The sequence below is a fragment of the Dermacentor andersoni genome, chromosome 1 (genome assembly GCF_023375885.2).
Source record: "Dermacentor andersoni chromosome 1, qqDerAnde1_hic_scaffold, whole genome shotgun sequence".
Taxonomy (NCBI): Eukaryota; Metazoa; Arthropoda; class Arachnida; order Ixodida; family Ixodidae; genus Dermacentor; species Dermacentor andersoni.
The window spans coordinates 276,913,834-276,934,718 of NC_092814.1; the positions used below are offsets into that span (position 1 = coordinate 276,913,834).

Sequence of the window (20,885 nt, forward strand, 5' to 3'; positions counted from 1 at the left end):
CGCGTGTCTGTTGTCATCCGAAATGTCGTAGTATTTTCGTGGTCTCCCTATCGAGAGTGGTGTCTGCATGGTTCAGCTGCGCACTCAAACTGTCGTAGCGCCTCCTGCTGGCCAGCACTGGTTCCCCATATCATAAGAAGAAAACAGGCGTGCGCTGCCGCCTGTCTTTTACGAAGAGCGATGAAGACGGGAGAACAAAAGCCAGCTGTCGCCGGCGTACCGCGTACGCGACGAGTGAGGCAAAGCAAACAACAGAGCAGAGGGTGGAGAAGCGGGTCGCACGTGGTTGGTGCGACAAACGGCGACTCACTGACGATGGCCGGGGAGCCAAGCTGCTCAAGTAAAAAAAGGTGCTTATTGACCAAAGCACAGAAACTTCGCGGTAGCAAAGGCAGACACTAGCACACAAGCAGTTTTCAGAAGACGATTCGTGGAAAATTGTTTTGGACGTAACTGTTGATAAGCGTTGCGCGCTACGTGTATGTTAGCCGTAATTTGTTCTATAGAGAAGTGTAAACACGTGCCTGTATTCGAGCTGTATGGTTCGCAACAAAAGTCTGTGCTTTTAGAGCACCTTCTGCGTTATTGCCCCTCCTTTGACACTCAACGATCTACTCTCGAATCTAAACTCGGCCTATTAGCTAATAGAGTGCTCCCGGGGGAAAAGATACTGGGACCATATGCATTATTGCATGAGAAAGGCCGCAAAAGCCCTTCTGCACTTCTGGAAAGCTACTGGACTGTACGAGCGCTTGTGACAGTGGACATTCCTCTGCGACTGACTCTGTGAAGGACTTGCTCTTTATTTTTATTTTCTCTCCTTATCTATTCTTCCCCTTTCCCCCTCACCAATTCCCGTTTCCCCCTCCCCAAGTAATGGGTAGGCAACCGGGCACGTCCTTGGTTAGCCTCCCTATCTTTCCCTCTTCATTTCTCTCTCTCTCGCTCTGAGCATTTAGTTTGTGGGCTCTACGCGAGGTGCAAGTGAGCAGAAAGGCTGCAGCTGAATTTGATTCACAAGAGAGTTCGAAAGGAATTACTTTTTCATTGTTTGTTTCTTTGTTCTAACTTCGAGAGAGCTTGCTGTTGGGCGAGTTGGTAGACGGTGTTCAGAACTGGAAACAGCGCAAAACACAGTATACTAAAAGTCTCCTTCTTGTTCAGTGTTTTGAGCTATGTTCCGTTTTGTTTGTTTGTTTGTTTGTTTGTTTGTTTGTTTGTTTGTTTGTTTGTTTGTTTGTTTGTTTGTTTGTGTGCTGCCGCGTCAGAGCAGAGACGCAGGCGTGGGCTATGCGATTGACAACAGCAACCGTTATCGCTTGCGCTGCGATAACGGTTGCCCTGTCACACCTGTCTAAATGCTAGGTTCGTTTGTACGCGGAACTTTTGGGAGCAATGCAATCACAGCGCGCAAGCGGGCATGTGGTATGTGGGCATGTGGGCACGCGGTATCTTTTTTCTATTTCGGGGGCATCTGCAGTAAGCGGGAAAAACTAATACTTCATAAATATAAAGTTAGAAACTGTTTAATCGGACGTTTTGCAAACCGCTCTAAACTTTCTAATTAGGTTTTTTTGCCTAACTTAATTCGTTGCTTTAGAAGCTGGTTAATTAATCTAGATTAATTATGTAATTAAGCAGAATACAAATAAGGGTGTGACCTACTACATACAGTAGCCAGCAACATGCATTTGGTCGCGTCGTCCTAAAGTGCATCGGCATATATTTAAACTCTGGGTAAAGTTAGCTAGAACACCCTGTATTGGCCTCAAGCTCCACCACTGGAAAAGCTGGCGCCACCGTCGGCGTGACGTGCTATGGGGAATCACGTGGACATAGCGGCCGCGTCGGCTGCTTCGGGAGCGCCGAAGCGAGCTGAAAGAAAACGAGAGTTTAAATTCCCTCGTACGCGTCGGTACTCATTTAGTGGCGAGATTTTCCCGCTTCGATGTCTCCTTTACAACGCTTGAAGCACTACAATAGGTAGTGGCTGCCTTTGAAAGCGCGCAACATGGTAGGCTACTGCTCGGTGCCGCAGTGCCAGACGTACACAACGGAGCCCGGTGTCAGCTGCGTGAAGCTTGGCTCGCGAAAAATAAAACCGGCAAACAGTCATCGGCTACAACTCGGGTATGCAGCAAGCACAGACGCGAGGAAGATTTCTGCTACGGCGCCGGGTCTGCGATGTTCGGAAAACGCGCACTGAGACGCTCGCCCGAGTCCGCTGCCCGACTAATGTCATGACGGTTTGGTCTATGAACTTGTCGATGCTATAGATATTGGCAAGTTCACTGGAGTGGAAAGGGAGCGGTAAGAAGCACATCAAAAAAGAAGCATGGCATATGGTCATGTTTGTGTTATGAATGATTGCACTGAATTACAAAAAAGAAGCAGCTGGAAATCGCACGCTGAGAACACCGATAAACATACAGTGCGACGCAACTCGAGAAATAGTATTGAATCGTCCAAGAATTTAGAAGAAAATAAAAGATTGAATCGTCGCGACGGCACATCACTACAGTCCCCGTACGTGTCGAAGTCTCTACAATGAAATTATTTTTGAACAGCTGTGATAGCGACCACGCAACAATGGTTGCTTGTGTACTGTCAAATGCTCATATTCTGCGGCCTAAAGCTCATGGCACGGTGCGAAAACGCGCACGCGGCGAAAGCGAAACAGTGCGCGGACAAGCATGCAGACGCGCAGTCAATCGCTGCGAACCTGTGCGATCGCCGCATTGAGGCTTCATTCTATTACGCTCCATTTAGTTATACAAACAGTATAAGAACATATTTCACATAGTTTGCTCTCAGCGTTTGCCTACCTTTCACGCAAGAAGCCGGTTCGGGAGACTCCATCGCGGCGACCGCGCGCAGTGGCGTTCACTGTACAATCCAATATTTAGACAGTAAAGAAACTTCTCTCGTTTCGAAAGTACTTACAGAAATGTCCGGGAGAGCTCCCGCGTGGTGTTTTCAGTGAGCGCTTAGAGCAAAACCTACGAGGAGCGCGCCGCGTGATCCCTCATACTACGCCAGCGAGGCGCATCCGACAGATGGCGACTCCGTAACTCCTCGCCGCCAATACGGCTTTTTTTTCTTCTGAATAAGTCCTAGATCAGTGCTTATCCACAGCCAGCATCGCCTGGCATCCTTGAGTATGGAAATTTATCAACTCGCCAAGTTATCGTTTCTCTTAGGCAGCCGAGAACTATGGTTATGAAAAGTTGGAGAAAAAAATTCTTAGAATATTTCCCGATCAGAGCAGCCCTTTCAAGCTGCAATATAGCTCAGGCGATGACTATAACGGAGCGTTCAGATAATAACGAACCTTGCGGCCTGTCGTTCGAATGGCATTTGGTTTGTTTGCAACAAAATTTTCCTGTAAGATAGAAAAGGCTGCCTGAAGAAAGAGATCAATTTAATTTTATCGAGGTGCTATGCAGTATTCACGAAAAAAAAAAAGTGATGGGAGTGAAATAAAACAAAAATAACATTTGCGTTGTGAAACGTCTCATTACGCAAATTTCTTAAGATATAATGCAATGAGGCCATTTTTTTCTAAGTCAGAGGCAAGGCTGTCTGCGAGCTGGGAAAGCTGAATATCGGAGCTCGCTTTTTTCTACGCAGTCAGGAAAATTGGCTGCACAAGCAGCTTCCGCTGATAAGCTCATGTCGCCTAAGGAATTCATTTCTGCCCAAGTTTCCTAAAAATCCATGTAGTAAATGTATAAAACGACGATAACAACAACAAAGAAATAATAAGAACCTTATCTTTAAGAATAATCCCTTTACAGAAATCCACCCTTACTAAATGGATTACAATATCGATTGACGTTATGACGTCTCTTCTTATAATATTTTATTACTGACATGGAATATGGGAAAAGGTGTACTCGTCACCATTATATGGTGGCTTAGGCCGAGATAAATTATGTAATCCTTTCGGGGTTTGTTTTTTTCTTTATTGCACTTCGTCAGTGGTCTGAGCATCGCTCCGCCTATGCTACCACCGTGATCGGGCGGTAGTGAGCGATGAATGATAAGAAAGGAATATAGAATCGAGCTAGAGGAGGAGGAGGAGGAGAAAATAAAGAGAGAAGGCAGGGATGTTAACCATAAATGCGTCTGTTTGGCTACCCTGCTCTGGGGGAGGGGAAAGAGGGAATAGAAACATAAGATAGACAGAGAGAGGGGAGGGGGAGGAAAACTTCGGTGAGCTCGCGCACGCACGCGGAGAGCCTGAGAGAGTCAAAGAGGTTCACATAGGCCAGTCGCCCTCAAGAAAGACAACAATTCCTTCATAGCTTTGTGGGTCGACGATAGCACAGACAACGGCCGATCGTCCAGTCGTCACAATGCCATACATAATTTTTGTATTTCCGACTGAAATCGATTACAATGACACAATAAATGTTTGATGTTCTCTTCCACGCCGCAGAACTCGCATGCAGCACTGTCCGTCATTCCAATCAAAGTAGTGTACGCCTTCGTAAAAGCCACTCCCAACCACAGCCGGTATAGAAGCGATGCCTCACATCGGTGAAGCCCGGGTGGAGGTCGGAATTGTAGCGAAAGGTTCAGTTCGTTCAACCTGGTGTGCCTTATATTTGGGGTGTTCCACTTTAAAAAGAGCTTGCGTGCCAGATGACGAAGCTGCCTTGCAGCGTCTGTCCTGGAAAGAGGAATGGGAACGATGTCTTGTTCTTGATGTGACTCTCGGGCAGCTTTGTCTGCTTGATCATTCCCGTTGATCCCGCAATGGCCAGGTAGCCACTGGAAAATAATTTCGTGCCCTTTCTGTTTGACGTCGTCATGAAATTTGACGATTTCGCATGTTAGCTGCTCCTGAGCTCCACGTCGGAGAACTGACTGCATGCTGTGCAATGCCGGTCTCGAGTCGGAAAACACGGTCCATGTACCAGGACTTTGTGTCAATAAATTGAAGCGCACTGCGCAGAGCGGTGAGTTCTGTAGCCGTGGACGTCGTGACACGTGTCGTAGCACTCTTCGGTGGTGGCAGCGTCGCCGCCTAAGTGTAGCGGCAGCCTCGCTGTGTGTGGAATGATCCCGAACCATGTGCTTTAGAACCGCGAATTCCTTCCGGACCCTCGGGCAGTCCTTAGGTGAGGCTTCGTGGAAACCACGGCAATTAGGGCACTTCAGGACAGCCGCGCGGCAGGCGTGTTCCGAATGGGATTCAGCGCACCGCGGGCGCATGGCATTGTTCACACAGACGCTTTTAACATGGCCAATCTTGAAGCACTTGTGACATTGTAGGGGCTTCGGTATGTCAGTTCAAACTGCATGGCGGACATGGCCAACTGTGACGTGAGAGGGAAGGCAGTCTCCCTCAAACACAAGCCTCACGCAGCTTTTGTTTTCGAGTCTGGTGAGATGCGTGATGACAGTGCCTTCTGTTGGCTTTATTAATATTGGCAAGTCGCCGGCCGGAATGGAAACGTCGACTTCATAAATGACGCCAACAGTGCCGTTACCGCCTGCAGGGGTCACTGATCGCACTTTTACTTTATCGATTTCTGTGATATTCCGAAGACTTTGTAGTGCGCTGCAATGTAAAACATCTACAGCCAGGACATTCTTCCGCGAGTTTATTCTCACGTCTTTAATTTTATTCGGTGTGATGCCCTCGAGTAACAAAGAAAGAACCTGCCTGTTCAGGAGCCGCAAGTTGGTCGTAGGGTCCACGGCCAAGAAGAGAACAGTGGGCGGCCAGCGCTGTGGCATAACCTTCACGGTTTAGACACTGGCTGGCGATGACGGCCGCAGCAGTCTTCTTTTTGCCTGTCGGCTCATGACAACCTTGAAGTCGTCATCCGAGGAGTCACAGCTGTCCGAGTACAACTCGGTGACTTGGCTGTCTATGTCGCTTGACTCGCTCCCACGTTTCGACCGGACGGCTGCGCGCCAGTAAAGTGCTCGGAAGTTTTTTCGTCCATTGCCGTAACAAGGGAGCGGCAGCTCCCAGAATTTGCTAAGAAACAAAGCGAAAATGCAGAGACGACAGTGCCAACGTTCAACATTATACCCGGCCTAAATTGTTATTTTGTTTTCATTTCACTTCAGCTACACAAACACCTATTTGCATTTTTACTCGTGCAAGAAGTGTGACAAGTCATACGTGTTAGCCCGATGATGCTGATGGTTATGATGATGATGAGGTACGATCGTATCCCGCTATTTCGTTTGTGACATCTGAAAATAAAAGCATATTATTGCTTCCACTCTTCTCTGTGGTCACAGGGTTGCCTTCGCAGTGGGATGATAGCTTCATAATGGCTCCAATTTTCAATATGAGAGACGAAAGATAGCCGCGGCACCGCCAGGCTCTTTTTTATCTGAACGTGCCCTGGAGCGAACAGATGAAAACGCAGACATTAACAGGCGTAGTGAGCACTGGCTGCAATCATAGTGCCCGCGATGGGTCGTTATAGCTACCTGTTGTTATACTATATAACGTAACATGCCTACGAAAACTTCGAATTGTTCACCAAGAAGGGTCAGGGCGGACCTTTGAGAGAAGCGCGATCTTAGATCGAACTCGCTATAATTGTTGATTGCTCCCTCCACCGCGTGATCAAATACGCTTGTATCCAATAGCTGTGCCTTGTCTGAAAATTGAGCCTTTCGGCGTTTGCAAAAACCTCTGTGGAAACAGTTATAGTTAAATCATTCCTCTATTTTAATCCGAAAGCATTATATGCCCCATTGCGCGAAAATCCGTCGTAGTCGGCGGCGTGACCGAATGACGGTAGCAAAAGTGGCCGACGGCGCAGGGAGCTAGAACACGCCAAAAAAAAAAATGCTCAGATTGACACCAAATATGGCTTTGTGGCTTAATGGCTTTGAGAAAAAAATGTGGTACATTTAATTCTGGCTAGGAATCGAGCCCGGGCCTCTGGGGTGAGAGACGAGCACGCTTCCCCGACGCCACGGTGGCTTTTTTTATTATTATTATTACATGAAAAAAAAAACTGAAGGTGTATTACAAAGTGTACACAACTACACACTTAAAACTCAGGCAAACACCCACATGCATCCAAAAAGTGCATCCAGTCTGGCGGAGGTTCCTGCGCAGCGTACACACACTTCTTACATAAGCAGCACTTTCGCGAAAGAAGGACTTTGTAGATCGCGGGCTTTCGGCATGGCGATCACACAGTCTACTTCTCCATAGGCTATGTAAACCAAGTACTATGAACATGTCATAGGGAGGACCACCCGTAACCTTAAACGGTAGAAACCTAATTGTATATGGACTCATGTCAATGTCCTTTTTAAGCGTCCGTTGGAGAATGTCCCAAAAAAATACAGCGTCTCTACAGTCTATGAAGCAGTGATCTATGGTTTCGGCACGTGGACAGAGCCGACAGTTTGTTGACCACGGCAAAAAGCAACCCCTAGAATTCAACCAAGTTTTAACAGGGAGTGGTTCCGAATGTAATTTAAGGAAAAATGTTTTTACTCCAGGAGGTACACACATTTTTCGGACGCGCTTAAGTACATCCTGATAAGGTCGGCTTAAATAAGGTGCACGATACAATGGATCTGGGAAAATACAGTCTACCAGTGCCACAGAAATTGCTTTTCGACTCGCAGTGGACACGTACTCCAGGCTGAATCTAACTTTCAAGAAAAGAAATGTGTCAACAACCTCCTTGAGAAAGCCCCAGGGAGCCTGTGGGACATCAGCACATCAAGAAGAGCACAGCGTTCCAATTCCGCTTTCGAGGACAGACGCCGCAAGGCAGCTTCGGCACCTGGCGCGCAGTCTCACACTGACCGAGTGGAACTCGCCAAACTTACGACTTACACGACTGCATCGACTAAACCCTTCCCTGCAACTCCGACCTCCAATCGGACTTCCTCGACGTGAAGCTACGCTTCTCTGTCGCCTTTGGTTAGGAGTTGCCTTCACAAAGGCATACTCTACATTAATTGGAATGACTGACAGTGCAGCATGCCAGGTGTGTGGCACCGAAGAAAACATCGACCACCTGCTGTGCCACTGTCCACAATACACCCCAGAGAGACAAGAACTTGCCAAAGCTTTCCAAAAACTGGACAATCGACCGCTTTCTGCTCAGGTGCTGCTGGAACACCGCCCCCATCGCCCGTCGGCCCATAAAGCGGTGAAGGGGCTGTTGTGCTTCTTAAGGACGACGGGCTTGTGCGACCATCTGTGACTATTAATGCAATTTCTGTAGGACAACACACGTCAGCGAATTCACCGCAATTTCCTTCTTTCCTTCCCTCCTCTCTCTCACTCTCTCTCTCTCCCTGTTATCTTTGTTTCCCCTTTCCCATTCCCCCGGTGTAGGGTAGCCAACCGGACGTTATTCTGGTTAACCTCCCTGCCTTCTACTTATCTCTTTCCCTTCCTTCCCTTTGGCATTTGATGACACTACTATATTAGGAATATAATGAACTAAACGGAGTTGCAACATTTCGCGCAAAAATGGATGGTCATTGTCTCGAAAGAAAAACAGGCGTGAAACAATTTGCCTGACGAAGAGGTGGACTAATCCTAGACCACCACGTTCAAGTGGGAGGAACAGATTGTCGCACCGCATCGATTCACAACTCGAACTCTAAATAAATGTTGCAAATACACGATGCAGTGCATGAAGGCGAAGTCTTGAGTAGTGCATTACTTGCAGCACATACATAAGACGGGAAGCTAAGAAAACGTTACACACCTCAGCACGAAAGAACATTGACAAATTCCGCCCTCGCCATGCATTCACTTTATGTTGAATTTTGCCGACTTCTCCCGACCAATGAGCATTGCTGTTTCTATACTGTAAGAGAGGCACACCTAAATAACGCAGGTCTTCTTTCCCTTGAATGCCTGCGTAATGTGATGGCATTGTGGCCCATAATCCAAACCAAAAACCTGAACTTCTTTCAAAGTTAACGCTTGCACCAGAAGCCGCGCAAAATTCTTCTGTAGTTGCAAGAGCAGTCTTTACACTCTTTTTATCTGCACAAAAAAAAGGCCACGTCGTCTGCATACGCAAGAACCCGAACCTCATTAGTCAGTAATTTAAACCTTTGGAAATTTTGTTCTTTAAGAATGCCCATACAAAGTGGTTCTAAATACAAGCAGAACAGAAGCGCTGACAAAGGGCATCCTTGTCGTACTGATGATGCAAGCCTAATCGAATCGGAGAGAGAGCCATTCACTATCAGCCTCGTTGAACCATAAGCATAACATATCCTGACACCTCTAAGGAGCAGGGATCCGATATTTATATGCTCTAGTACAGTAAACAGGAATGAGTGATTCACCCTGTTGAACGCCTTAGCCAGATCTAGCTGTACCATTGCCACCTGTCCAATCCCCTCAGCCACACACTCTAGCACCGATCTCGCAACATGAATGTTCGTCTGAATGGAGCGGCCCCTGATGCCACATGTTTGATGATCGCCGACCACAGATCTTATTACAACTTGCAAACGGTTAGCTAATACCTTAGCAAACATTTTATAATCAACATTGCATAAGGAGATAGGTCGATATCCTTCAACTTTTTGCAATTTAGTCGCATCATCGCTTTTGGCTATAAGGACGGTGTGTCCTTCGTACATTGTGGCGGCTAGGTACCCTACTTCCAAGGCCTCACGGTACACCTGAAGTAATAATGGCGATAAGAGGGAACGAAAACATTGATAAAATTCGGCAGTAAGGCCATCCGGGCCGGGCGTCTTGCCCTTCGCTAAAGAATCGATGCATGCAGTTACCTCATTAATATCAATGTTTTCATTTGTATAATCGTAATCATCCTGATTTAACTGGGGCAGCAATGATACAATTTTTTTGGCAGCATCTGTATCCAATGGCTTATGGTCTCGAAATAGTTTTTGATAATGCTCGAAAAACGTTTTAGTTATTACAGTAGGCTCATTAACAATGATTCCACCATACTCTATATCTAGTATTTGTGTCGACAGTGCGTGTCGGCGTTCATCACTAAGGACCCTACCGCAAGGCTGTTCTTCCAGGAAACGCTGCTCTCGCGCACGCACTAGTGCACCTCTGTATTTTTCTGCGTTCAAAGTTCGTAAATGTGACTTGACCTTATAGATATCATCAATATATTGACCCGGATGTACGCATTCAAGCTCATGCAATTCACTCAGAAGTCTATACAATGCTTTCTAATTATTCTTTTTTTCAAAGGCCAATATTGATGATTCTTTGATGGCTATCATTTTAACTTCCTGTTTGAATAATTCCCACACAGCAAAGAGTGGCAAGTCCTTGCGGCTTGACACATGAGCTATAAGCTCAGTAACACGATTTAAGAAACACTCACGCGAAAGTAATTGGTTATTAAACTTCCACAACTCCCAGCACATGCGCCGACTTTGATACCGACGGCTGCCAAACGATGCTGAGACTAGGCAATGGTCACTAAAGAATATAGGGTGCACAGTGTAACCATAAATAAGAGGTAGCGCGCTAAGTGAAACGTAAATTCGATCAAGCCTTGCATGCGAGGTACCCTGGAAGTGCGTATATCGACATCCCGCCTTTTCATTTTCCCCAATGTCCACAAGCTGATAATCACATATCAGGCGTTGCAACGCATCACTACTTGGATCATGTCTCAGCTTCAGTGACGTGCGATCTTGCGCGTTGCATACACAATTAAAGTCACCAAAGAGGACCAATGCACGATCAGTACAGAAATGATGTTCTAGAGATAAGAAGAAACACTCGCGTTCACGTAACTTGCTCGGAGCATAAACACACACAAATCTAAAGCTCATACCACTGATATCAATATCGCAACAGATTAGGCGCCCTTCCATATCTGTAAACAAATGTAGCAAATCACATGGTAAATGTTTTCTAACAAATAACATACAGCCTGCGGAAACGCCTACTGCATGGCTGACACAAACATCATAGTCAGAAAGGAATGGAGATAGAGCTACTTCTGTGTTTTCGTCGGATTCAATCTTTGTTTCTTGGATAGCAGCAATATCTAATTTTCTACTGCGTAACAAATGAAGAAGCTGTACTTGCCGTTGCTTACTTTGTAAGCCACGGACACTTAAAGTACCAAAATGGAAGGGAAGAGCGCGCGCCATGATTACCTATGTAGGTGCAGCGTCTAAACGCTGCTCCAGAGGTGCACCACTCGCTTCTTGATGAGGTGATGCACTATGGACCTTTCGGTGCACGTTAACACAAGGGACATCTGTAGGAGTAGGTGTTCCCCTGAGCGGTTTTGTCAACTTTGAGACTTTGGGAACGCGAGCCTCCTTTCCCGAGGGCGACGGATTGTCAGATGGCGCTGGACGCTTCTTAGCGGCCTCGCACATCGATCCAGATTCCACTGACGGTGGGCGATCTTGAACTGGTGGCGATTCTGCCCATGACACAGTTGGTTCGTCGTCAGGCGCCTTAGTCTCATCCTCGCTCGCAAGCTTCTGGCTGAGGCTAATGTCAGCCGATGACGGCTTAGTCTGTTCTTGTCGGTGAGTCTCAGGGAGTGTTTCTCCAGTTGCATCCACAACCTCGCTCACATCCATTAGATGATCGGTGATGGTATCATCCTCAGCTGGTCTATTTCCACGAAGCTTGTCAGCGTAGGTTCCGACGCATGCATCTGCAGGGTGACCGTAGCGGTGACAGTTACTGCAGCGTGGTGTTCTACATTGTCGCCGGATATGCCCAACTCTGTTGCACCGGAGGCAAAGTGGTGGTCGGCCAGGTACCAAGATAAGGCACTGGTGGCCGTATATGCTCAACAGATATGTGGCAGATTACTGCCAGAAACTCCATCTTTCAATGTGAACGCTACGTCTCGATTAGTCATTTGCCAGCACTCCATGCCGTCACACCGCCACAGTTCTCTCGTGATGGACTGCACTGTGCCATATGGCTCTAGCGCTTCGATAATCCGTCTCTGTTCGAGGTGTGGGGGAAGCCAAAGAAGCTTCATCTTGATATTCTTGCATTCCGGGTCTATGACAAGGCACTTGAGGCCCTTCACCAACATCTCGCCTTTGTCGACAAGTTTCTGTTTCGCGATGCTGTTAACACATGTCACCAACCACAAATGGCTCATCTGGTATTGTCCAGCGCCGAGTATGTCAGTTGCATTTAGCACTGAAAGGAGAGCATCGCGAAAGTCCGGGGCCCGATACGGCCGCCCTGCCAGGTCAGCATGCAGGAAAACTGAATTGAGAACGGTGTTGCCAGTCAGTAGACGAAGTAGAATTTATAATTACCGGAATCAGTAGTTGACGGTTGGTGTGATCCTCGGCCGAGGGCCGATGCGCTGTTTCCAGCGGAGCTCATCGCAAACGTGGCCGTTCGGACAAGCGTCTTCTTCTGGCTCCACGGTTCTAGCTGACTAAAGGGGTGCGTGATTGCACGCGTAACGTCGCAGTCATCTGACTGGGACGTCACAGTACGGTGACTTAAGGTGGACTGAAGTAAATTAAGGTGAAGTAAAGTGAATGAATGTTAATAAAAGGAGATTAAGGTTGGTGCAAATTAGAGCAAGTTGAATTGACGTAAAGTTGTGGAGGACAAGTGACAATGTATGATGTCGCGTGTCATGCACGTAACCAATTAAACAGAGAAGGCAAAATGCTTTTGCATTCAAATCACGTGAGGATACTTAAGTGACTGTCCATTTTTATCCCTGGATGCGCACAGGTGTACCGCGATAACGCCATCCTAAAACGTTCTGTCATTGGCACCGATGAGATGACGATCAGCTGCAGCCCAATGTGCACGCCTCCATTTGGGTCGACGATCGAGACGTTGCTCCCCACGCGCAGAGGGAATGTATAATTAGGGCATGCGAAGGAACTTTCTTCAACGTTGAGTTTACAATGGACCGTCATAATTTCAACGGGGGCTGTTGACCCGTGTGAATCCGACAGCCATAGGACGGTGCGAAACTGACACTTATGTTTACTTTTCACGTTTACAAAGGAACGGGCGTGTAAGCCGCGTGTAAACAGAGCCGCGCAGCAGCACTAATAGGCAGCATCCTGCGCTAGTGTCGTGTATTCGCTGCGCGGCGTCGTGCGTCAGCTGGTATTTGCGCGGAGGACACTTGAGGCTGCGCCGCGAGGCGTAAAGGAGGGGAGGGGGGGGGGCGTCTCTCGAACGCGCTTCACGTAAATGCAGCGAAAGTAGCCCATCCTGCATTTAATCATGGGGTCCGCCACTTGAACGAGGTCGTGCTGTGCGATCGTAAGGAAATAGAACGCGCGCGGTTAGCACATGGCGAGTGTACACTAATCACCTTGGAAAGTTAGAACTTATACCCAATTTCGCTGTTCCATTCTATAGATGCATCATTATCGTCCGTACAGCGCTTCTTCTGTAGGCCTCGTCAACTCCAAACTTCCAGTCTATTTATTTTTTATTATTAGTTACTTAGTTGGTTGGTTGGTTTGTTTGTTTGTTTGTTTGTTTGTTTGTTTGTTTGTTTGTTTGTTTGTTTGTTTGTTTGTTTGTTTGTTTGGTTGATTGTTTGTTTGTTTGTTGTAGCCACATGATACTTGGTGTGAGAAATAGAAATGGCATCACTTGTTCGCATGTTTAGTCGCTTAGTCGCGCTCTCTCCATGACTCCGTAACACACATGATCAAGGTACGCCAGGTCTTTCCGTCTTCCGTTCTTGCAGAACGTAATCTTTCGATTTCGAATATTTGTTTTTTTATGCGAAAGCGTCAAAGGGTCCATTGAACGAAAAAGTCGGCGTCTATCTACTGGAGCAGCGAAACGGCATCTGAGTTCCCATTGGCTGCTACGCCACGACGCGAGCGCGTCTCGACTCAGCAGAGCGGACGAAAGGGACCAGCTGCTGCGGCGTTAAGCGCGAGGTTTTGCGTGAGGGGACAGTCTCTCGTCGCGCAGGGCGTTGGTGGCGTGCGGCGTTAGCACCGCAGGCTGTTGCTTGCTGGCTTGGGCAGCACGTACCGCTATGGTACATTACTCACTGCGCAAAAGCCTAAAGACCGCTCAGCGTCGTTCAAATGAACATTAAGGCTTTCACATTCACGGCTCATAAGAAGTGCTTAGGTGCCCTCGAATTTTTTCACGTTTCATTGTTATATATAGCATCCGCACTAGTGCTAAGTGTGACCTGCGGGAGAGAGCGGAGCGCGGCCGCCTGTTCCCCCAGGAAGCCTTACGAAATTTCCTTCCTATAGATAATTAAACACTCGTCCATGGTTACAGGCGTCAATTTTCTTCCGCTGCCTGTCCCCTCCGGAAGCACACGCACAGGAAAGAAAACAATATGCCAAGAGCAACAGTGTCGGGAAGCTCCGCCCTTCACAACGAAAGAAAAAAAATCAGGGAGATGGTTCTCTTTTTATGTTTTGAAGACAGGATGCTGCCCTCGCCGTCTTGAGGTCGGTCACGCGTGGTTGTCCCACTCTAGCCTAGAAGTAAAACGTGTTGGCTACATTCCCTGCTACGTCTAAATATTTTTCGCGCCAGGCCCAGCAGGTTCTGTCATATAGTTGCGTTCTGAATATTAGACAGATGCCGGTGCCGGCAGTGAACGTTCACAACTACTGCATGTATTGCTTGTATTTCTTCTTGACTTCCATCTATGTTTTATCAGTGAGACTAAGTTTTAAGTTGATGTAGAGTACACAGTGCTTATTGGCGTTGGTATGTGAGCATACGTGACTACGACACTATCGTTTTGCTTACGATGGTTCGTCGTTTAGCCTCTGCCCCGCTCGCGTCGGCGTTTAACGTTCGCGCAGAGGATGGCGTATGTCACTTTACGCAGTGTAGAATCCTAAACCCAGGCAGCACGAATATCTGACCGTAACTTGTGCGCAACATGTCCCGAGACCGACTATAGCGCCAGAACTTGATGGAACACGCTTCATCGGAAGGATGAGAAATCTCCTCACATAAGCGTCGACTTCGTCGTGTGCGTGTTCTGTCCCGCTCTGACGCTGTTTCTTTGCCACATTGTGCAGCTTTACTTGAAGAATGGAATGGAATGGAAAAACTTTATTGCTCTATATCTCAGAGAGATTGGCGGTGGGCCGGTGTCTTCATGTCTTGAGTCCTGGCCGCTACACAAGGTCGGCGCCCCTATTCAAGAAGTTTCACGTACAGCATTTCTTCTTAGGCAACGTAAACGAGATTAAATACAGCAGCCTAAGTCCCGCTGTCAACAGAGAGAAATACCTCTAACATTAGAGATCATGGTAAGAAGCCTTTGTCCTCTAGTGGGCCTCATTAGAACGATGGTAATGAGGAGCCCGTGCAAGTTTCCTTCACATTCAGGGATGCGATTGAACAAGTCGTCGCAAACGCAAGAAATTTGACGTTGTGACGTTGTGTTTTGCCCGCGCCGAGCTGCAGTCGTGCCTATAGGGAAAACTATGCCACTATGGTATTCATTTACTGTTCTCCTCATTCCACCTTTTCGCAGTTGCCAGTAAATTCACCGTAGGGCCCGAAGCATTGCCTTTCCGTGCTTTCTCTCTCTTTCTCTTTCTCTCTCTCTTTTAGAGCTCAGTTTTGGAAACGGGGTTTTTCGCGGGAGAAACAATTCCTGAAGCAATTATTTCTCCTTTAACACATAATTCTTTTGTCATTTAGGGTTACATCTTTCTCAAGCTTCCTTTCAGTTTCACGGGGATCTAATCTGGAATGGCACTTACGTTGTTGTTGGCGAAGCATTGAATCACGATATGTAAGATGAAACTGAAAAATAAATAGTGCGAACGCGGTTTTTCAGCAGTAATTTGTGTGTCACTACCGCGATGCATCCAAACATAAAGTTGGCCGGTCTGTCGACCCGTGTAATTTTCCTCTTAATTTTCACGGCCACTCGATGAAAACACACGTGTAATTTCATTCTCCTTATAGATTTCTCGCTCGTTCACTTCTTTTTGTTCTCGCCGTCCCTTTTTAATCGTTACCGTGCTTTTGTTTGTTGGATGGTTGGTTTCTGCTTGCTTGTTTGGTTGTTGGCCTGTTTGTTTATTTATATGCTTGTTTGCAGGCTTGCTTGCTTGCTTGCTAGTTTGTTTGCGTATTCGTTTGTTTGTTTGTTTGTTTGTTTGTTTGTTTGTTTGTTTGTTTGTTTGTTTGCTTGTTTGTTTGTTTGTTTGTTTGTTTGTTTGTTTGTTTGTTTGTTTGTTTGTTTGTTTGTTTGTTTCAGTCAGTATAGTCTGTACATAAAAGAGAGAGAAGCCCTTTTTTTACCGTAGAGAAGTTTGCCGGCGTGGAAGCATTCAACTACATTCTGCAAGGTAGGGTGCGAGGGGAAAGAAAAGCCTTAGAAGGGCAGGAGAAATTTAAAAAGTAATGAACGAACACGACCTGTCACCTTGATTTCAAATTTCACATTTTACATGGTATATATCTGAGTCCCTATGACCAGAGTTTTGAAAGGTAGCCAACTGAATAAAATTAAGAATCACAGCACAGTAGTTCGTGAACATTGACTTGAAGAGAGAGGGATGCGAACAACAGCTGTTTGCATACCTGTATCAGACACTGAAGTGACAGGCTGTTTGTGCACTTCTTAACCGACATACAACTGCCGAGGTTTATGTACCACTTTACTTTAGCAGTAACTTGGGCATTCTGTATGCCTTTCCTTGCATGTTGATACAGCATGCAAAACGACCGCAAAGCTTGAGCAGTCACGCAACTATGTGCGCCAGAACGTGCGGCATTTAACCCGTTCTAACATTTCACTGCAATGGAAAAGTGAAATTAAATTATGGTGTTTTACGTGCCAAAACTACTATATGATTATAAGGCACACCGTAGTGCGGGACTCCGGAATAATTTTAAACCACCTGGGATTCTTCAACGTTCACGAAATGCAAGCTAGACGGGCGTTCTTGCGTTTCGCCCCTTCGAAATGCGGCCACCGCGGCCGCGCATTTAGCAACGCAACACCAAAGCCACATTAGACCACCACGGTGGGTTGCACTGGAAGGTAAATAGAAGCGTTACCGCTTGACAGGACGTGTAGCCCTGGTCAACCACGTTTTCTCTTTCGCTAGCATTAGTGACAAAAGTAAAAAGTGGGGAAAAACATAAAATATGAAGCTCGAAGAGGCGCATAACAGGTTTAAATCAATGATAGCGCAAAATTTGGAAAAATGCCAAATAGGAAAAAGAAGCTAGGTGGACGCGGTATACGCCTATCGTCGTTATTCTCGGCCAGCTTAGGCGGAAGGGTACTGGTAGAGGGCGTTTATTTTTCACACAATAATGAAGGGCGACGAAAGAAACAGCACTAAGGATGGGGACATCACCAGACGACAAACTTTGTTGTCGCTGTTCCTAGCGCTGTTTCGTCACCCAAGTATGCGTCAACCGACCCAAATTAGCATTCTGTCGACACTAATGAAAGGCTATGTGATGAGTAATGAGTCGGCAGCATGCCGTAAGGTGATGCGTTTTGAGGCGCGGGAAGGATAGTGGGACCCGTCGAAACGAACGTCCGGTGCCTAGCAAACGCTGGACAACAGCTTGCTCCTACTCTGCGACAGCCGCACCAAAGGCACTCAAATTAAAAATTTGTGGGGTTTTATGTGCTGAAACCACGATCTAATTATGAAGCATGCCGTAGTTGGGACTCCGGAAATTTTGACCACCTGGGGTTTTTTAACGTGCACCTAAATCTAAGTACACGGGTGCTTTCGCATTTCTCCCCCATCGAAATGCGGCCGCCGTGGCCGGGATTTGATCCCGTGACCTCGTGCTTAGCAGCCCAGCACCACAGCCACTAAGGAGCCATGGTGGGTCAAGCGCGTTAGATTGAGATGCAGGGCAACGCCACCCGAGAACAAAAGTAAGAAACAGCTATGTCATTAAGTTTTCCCAAGCGAAATTGGTTCCTTGACATAGCGAAAATCTTCTGCATGCAAGTCTGTGGACAGCAATAAAACTTCCCATGCTTCAAACTCTAACCTTTAACCTAGTCTCAGAAACTTTCAGTTTATATTTTTCTTTTATGTTTGTTGCTTTGCTTTATATCAAGATTGTTGTGAGCCCCGTCTCCCCTCATGAAGCTATGCAGAAGTCTGGCTGCCGGTTGGGATGAAGACCCACACGGCTAGTATGACGTTGGCTGGCGATTTAAAGGCTGGAGCTTGTCCACAGGTGATGGTACAGATGAGTGCACAGACAGATGGTGCGCTAGTTGCAGTCACGCGAACTTTTCGGAGCAATATCTCATCTTGGCCGGCCAGACCTTCTCGGGAGGTCAGAACCACGCCGAAGCAGGAGAGCTCGCGTTGATGCGCTTAAGTGTTCCTTGTGATTGCCCGTTGTTTCAGTGGGTGGAAGCTTGAGTGCATGTGACAACGCTGAGACATAAAAGCAAAGAATATGGGACAATGCCTGTGCTTCTTCTTGAGCTTTGCGTTATTTCTTGCGATCGACTTATAGCTAAAGGAGCCCAGCGCGTTTTTTTTTTTTCTTGCGGTTGTGTACAATGTCGCCAGTGCGTGCGTAAGCCGCCGTCTCACAACGCAGCATATGTCTTAATTTCTACCAACGGCTTTCGCCTGCCTCCGCCACCGTAGCCTCCGCGGAGAGGCCTCTGATTTAAGTGTGTTTATTTATGGCTGCCCCACTATACTTTGAGCAATAGCCTGTAACACGACTTTCGTAATCGCTCGTAGCTAGAGCACCGACTGGCTACTCTGTATTAGCTCGGTACACTCTAATTAACCTCGACGTGTCCTAAAGCATGCTGAGAATGTTGCCGTAAAGCTTTCGCGTTCTCATGCGCCGATACTGCAGTCAAATAGCACCAATTGTGTATCTTTCTGTCTCTAAAATGCCTCGGGGCATACAATTCTTCGTGCACTCTGAACATCCTGAATTGTAACATGCAGCTACCGAGCACCAATTTGCACTTAGCTGCCCGGGCACAGGGGCATGTCCAGCAAAAGCACAAGCTCCAGGCGAAAAAGAATGAAAGAATGTGAAGATCGCTGGTATATAGAAAAAAAAAACAAGAATTTCCTCGCAGCCGAGGCATGCGTGCATGCAGCTATAGCCTGAAACTGACAGGTGCCCCGACTGGCGCAGCCAAGTTCAGGCTCCAGATTTTGATCCCAAACTGCATGCCTAGCCCGAAAAAAAGAAACGTTAATGACGTGTACCTGTGTTCCTGAGTTTGCGAAGGTACACACACCGCGCTCCGTTACCAGAAAAACATAAATACTTAACGCAAGTAGCGCAGTTAACACCAATATTTGATACAAATCGCAAGATTTCGACTCTCTGGAGGGCACGTCTAACTTTTCCTGAGGCTAGGCTGCATACGAGGAAACGATGAGCGCAACGAGCTTTACTCAAAATACTGCATGCATTACTTATTCGACAAGTTGGCCGCACCCTAGCGCACGTAGTTTGCGCGCATTGCGCATTCTCTTTTATCTTCATCAACAGTGCTGCACTTCCTTCTGTTGACTTAAGCGTCTCTTGTTAATTTTGATGTTACCGCGTATCGATGTCCCTTCTTGATTGATAGTCGGAAAATACACAGCCAAACATCGACGTTGTTTGCCTTCGGCGCACTAGAGAAAAAAAGACAAAAATAAGAAAGACAGTTCCACACAGTCAAAGCTGTCAAAACAGCGAAGCTGGTGGTCGTTTCCTGGAATTTGAACTCATGTTTAGCGCGATATTCATGAGTCTTTTGTCTCATTGTCGTCATTTTGCTAGATTGGGGCTTCGGTTCCGGATTGCGCACTCTCATGAGTAGCGTGAGGTTGTGATCAAACCACAGTCTATCACACACTCACGGTCGAGGACTTCTATATTGAACCGTCCATCGGCACCCTCCGTGAGAGGAATCTCTCGGCGTCGACGTCTCTGCTCGGCATCCTACTGAGTTGGGGGTCACCTTGCCTCTGCTGGCGCTGGGCTTGGGTTTCCTTCTCTTGAAAGTGTTGGTTGGCTTGCCTCCACTGGCGCTTGACTTGCGCTTCCAGTTCTCGATCCACGGTGGTAGCGGCTTGCCCCCGCTGGCGCTTTGCTTGCGCTTCTCGCTCTCGAAGCTCGGGATTTGCGCGACGTCGGCGCTGCCGCTCTTGCGCGAGCTTGTTCTTGTTCTTGGTCCCTAGTGCCCGGCGTTTAGTGTGCACTTCTTCATCATCTGTATATTATTATCATCACGTCTCGCCCTTCATCTTCATCGCGCGTGTGGGCGCATCATCAGCGTGGACTGGGCCGAGGGTCCTTCGGCGTATCTCTTGGGCTCAATAAAGGTAAGCCCTTATTCTGACATATATATATATATATATATATATATATATATATATATATATATATATATATATATGTATATATTGTAAGGAAGATAACAAACGTACGCACTGGGTCAGCAGCATCGGCAGCATCAAGCGCGCAGCAGAAGCTCAAGCTCGGGAACTGCTCGGTGCATCGTAGAACCGGCGGTCGCTACGAACCCTAATAAATCTCCTTTACAAGTGGTGGAGCCGTGCGGGGTAACGTTCCACACTACCATCCTGGAACTCAGTTCTCGGACGCTACCCTCTGCCATGCCGGGCGCCGACCAGCAGACTTTTCCACCGCCACCCGTCCCTTGCCCTGGCACCGTTCGCCAACGGGAGCCTCCCATCTTCAGCGGAACTGACGACAACGACATTGAAGAGTGGCTGTCGTCCTACGAGCGGGTGAGCGTTCATAACAAATGGAATAACTCAGATAAACTGGCTTACGTATCATTCTATCTCGCGGGCGTGGCCAGTCTCTGGTTCAGAAATCATGAGAGGGATATCCGAACGTGGTCGGCGTTCAAGACTTCGATTACAGAAGTATTTGACCGACCCGCCGTCAGGAAACTCGGAGCCGA

At 47.3% G+C, this 20,885-nt stretch overlaps 1 protein-coding gene and 1 pseudogene across 1 annotated transcript in view; one reads left to right on the forward strand and one right to left on the reverse strand.

Moving 5' to 3' along the window:
* The window catches only part of LOC126548182 (neurotrophin 1-like), a 158,714-nt gene that overhangs the window by 33,912 nt on the left and 103,917 nt on the right, over positions 1–20,885 (forward strand). The gene's annotated exons all lie outside the window — the stretch shown is intronic.
* Positions 11,128–12,104, reverse strand: LOC140215489 (uncharacterized; annotated as a pseudogene).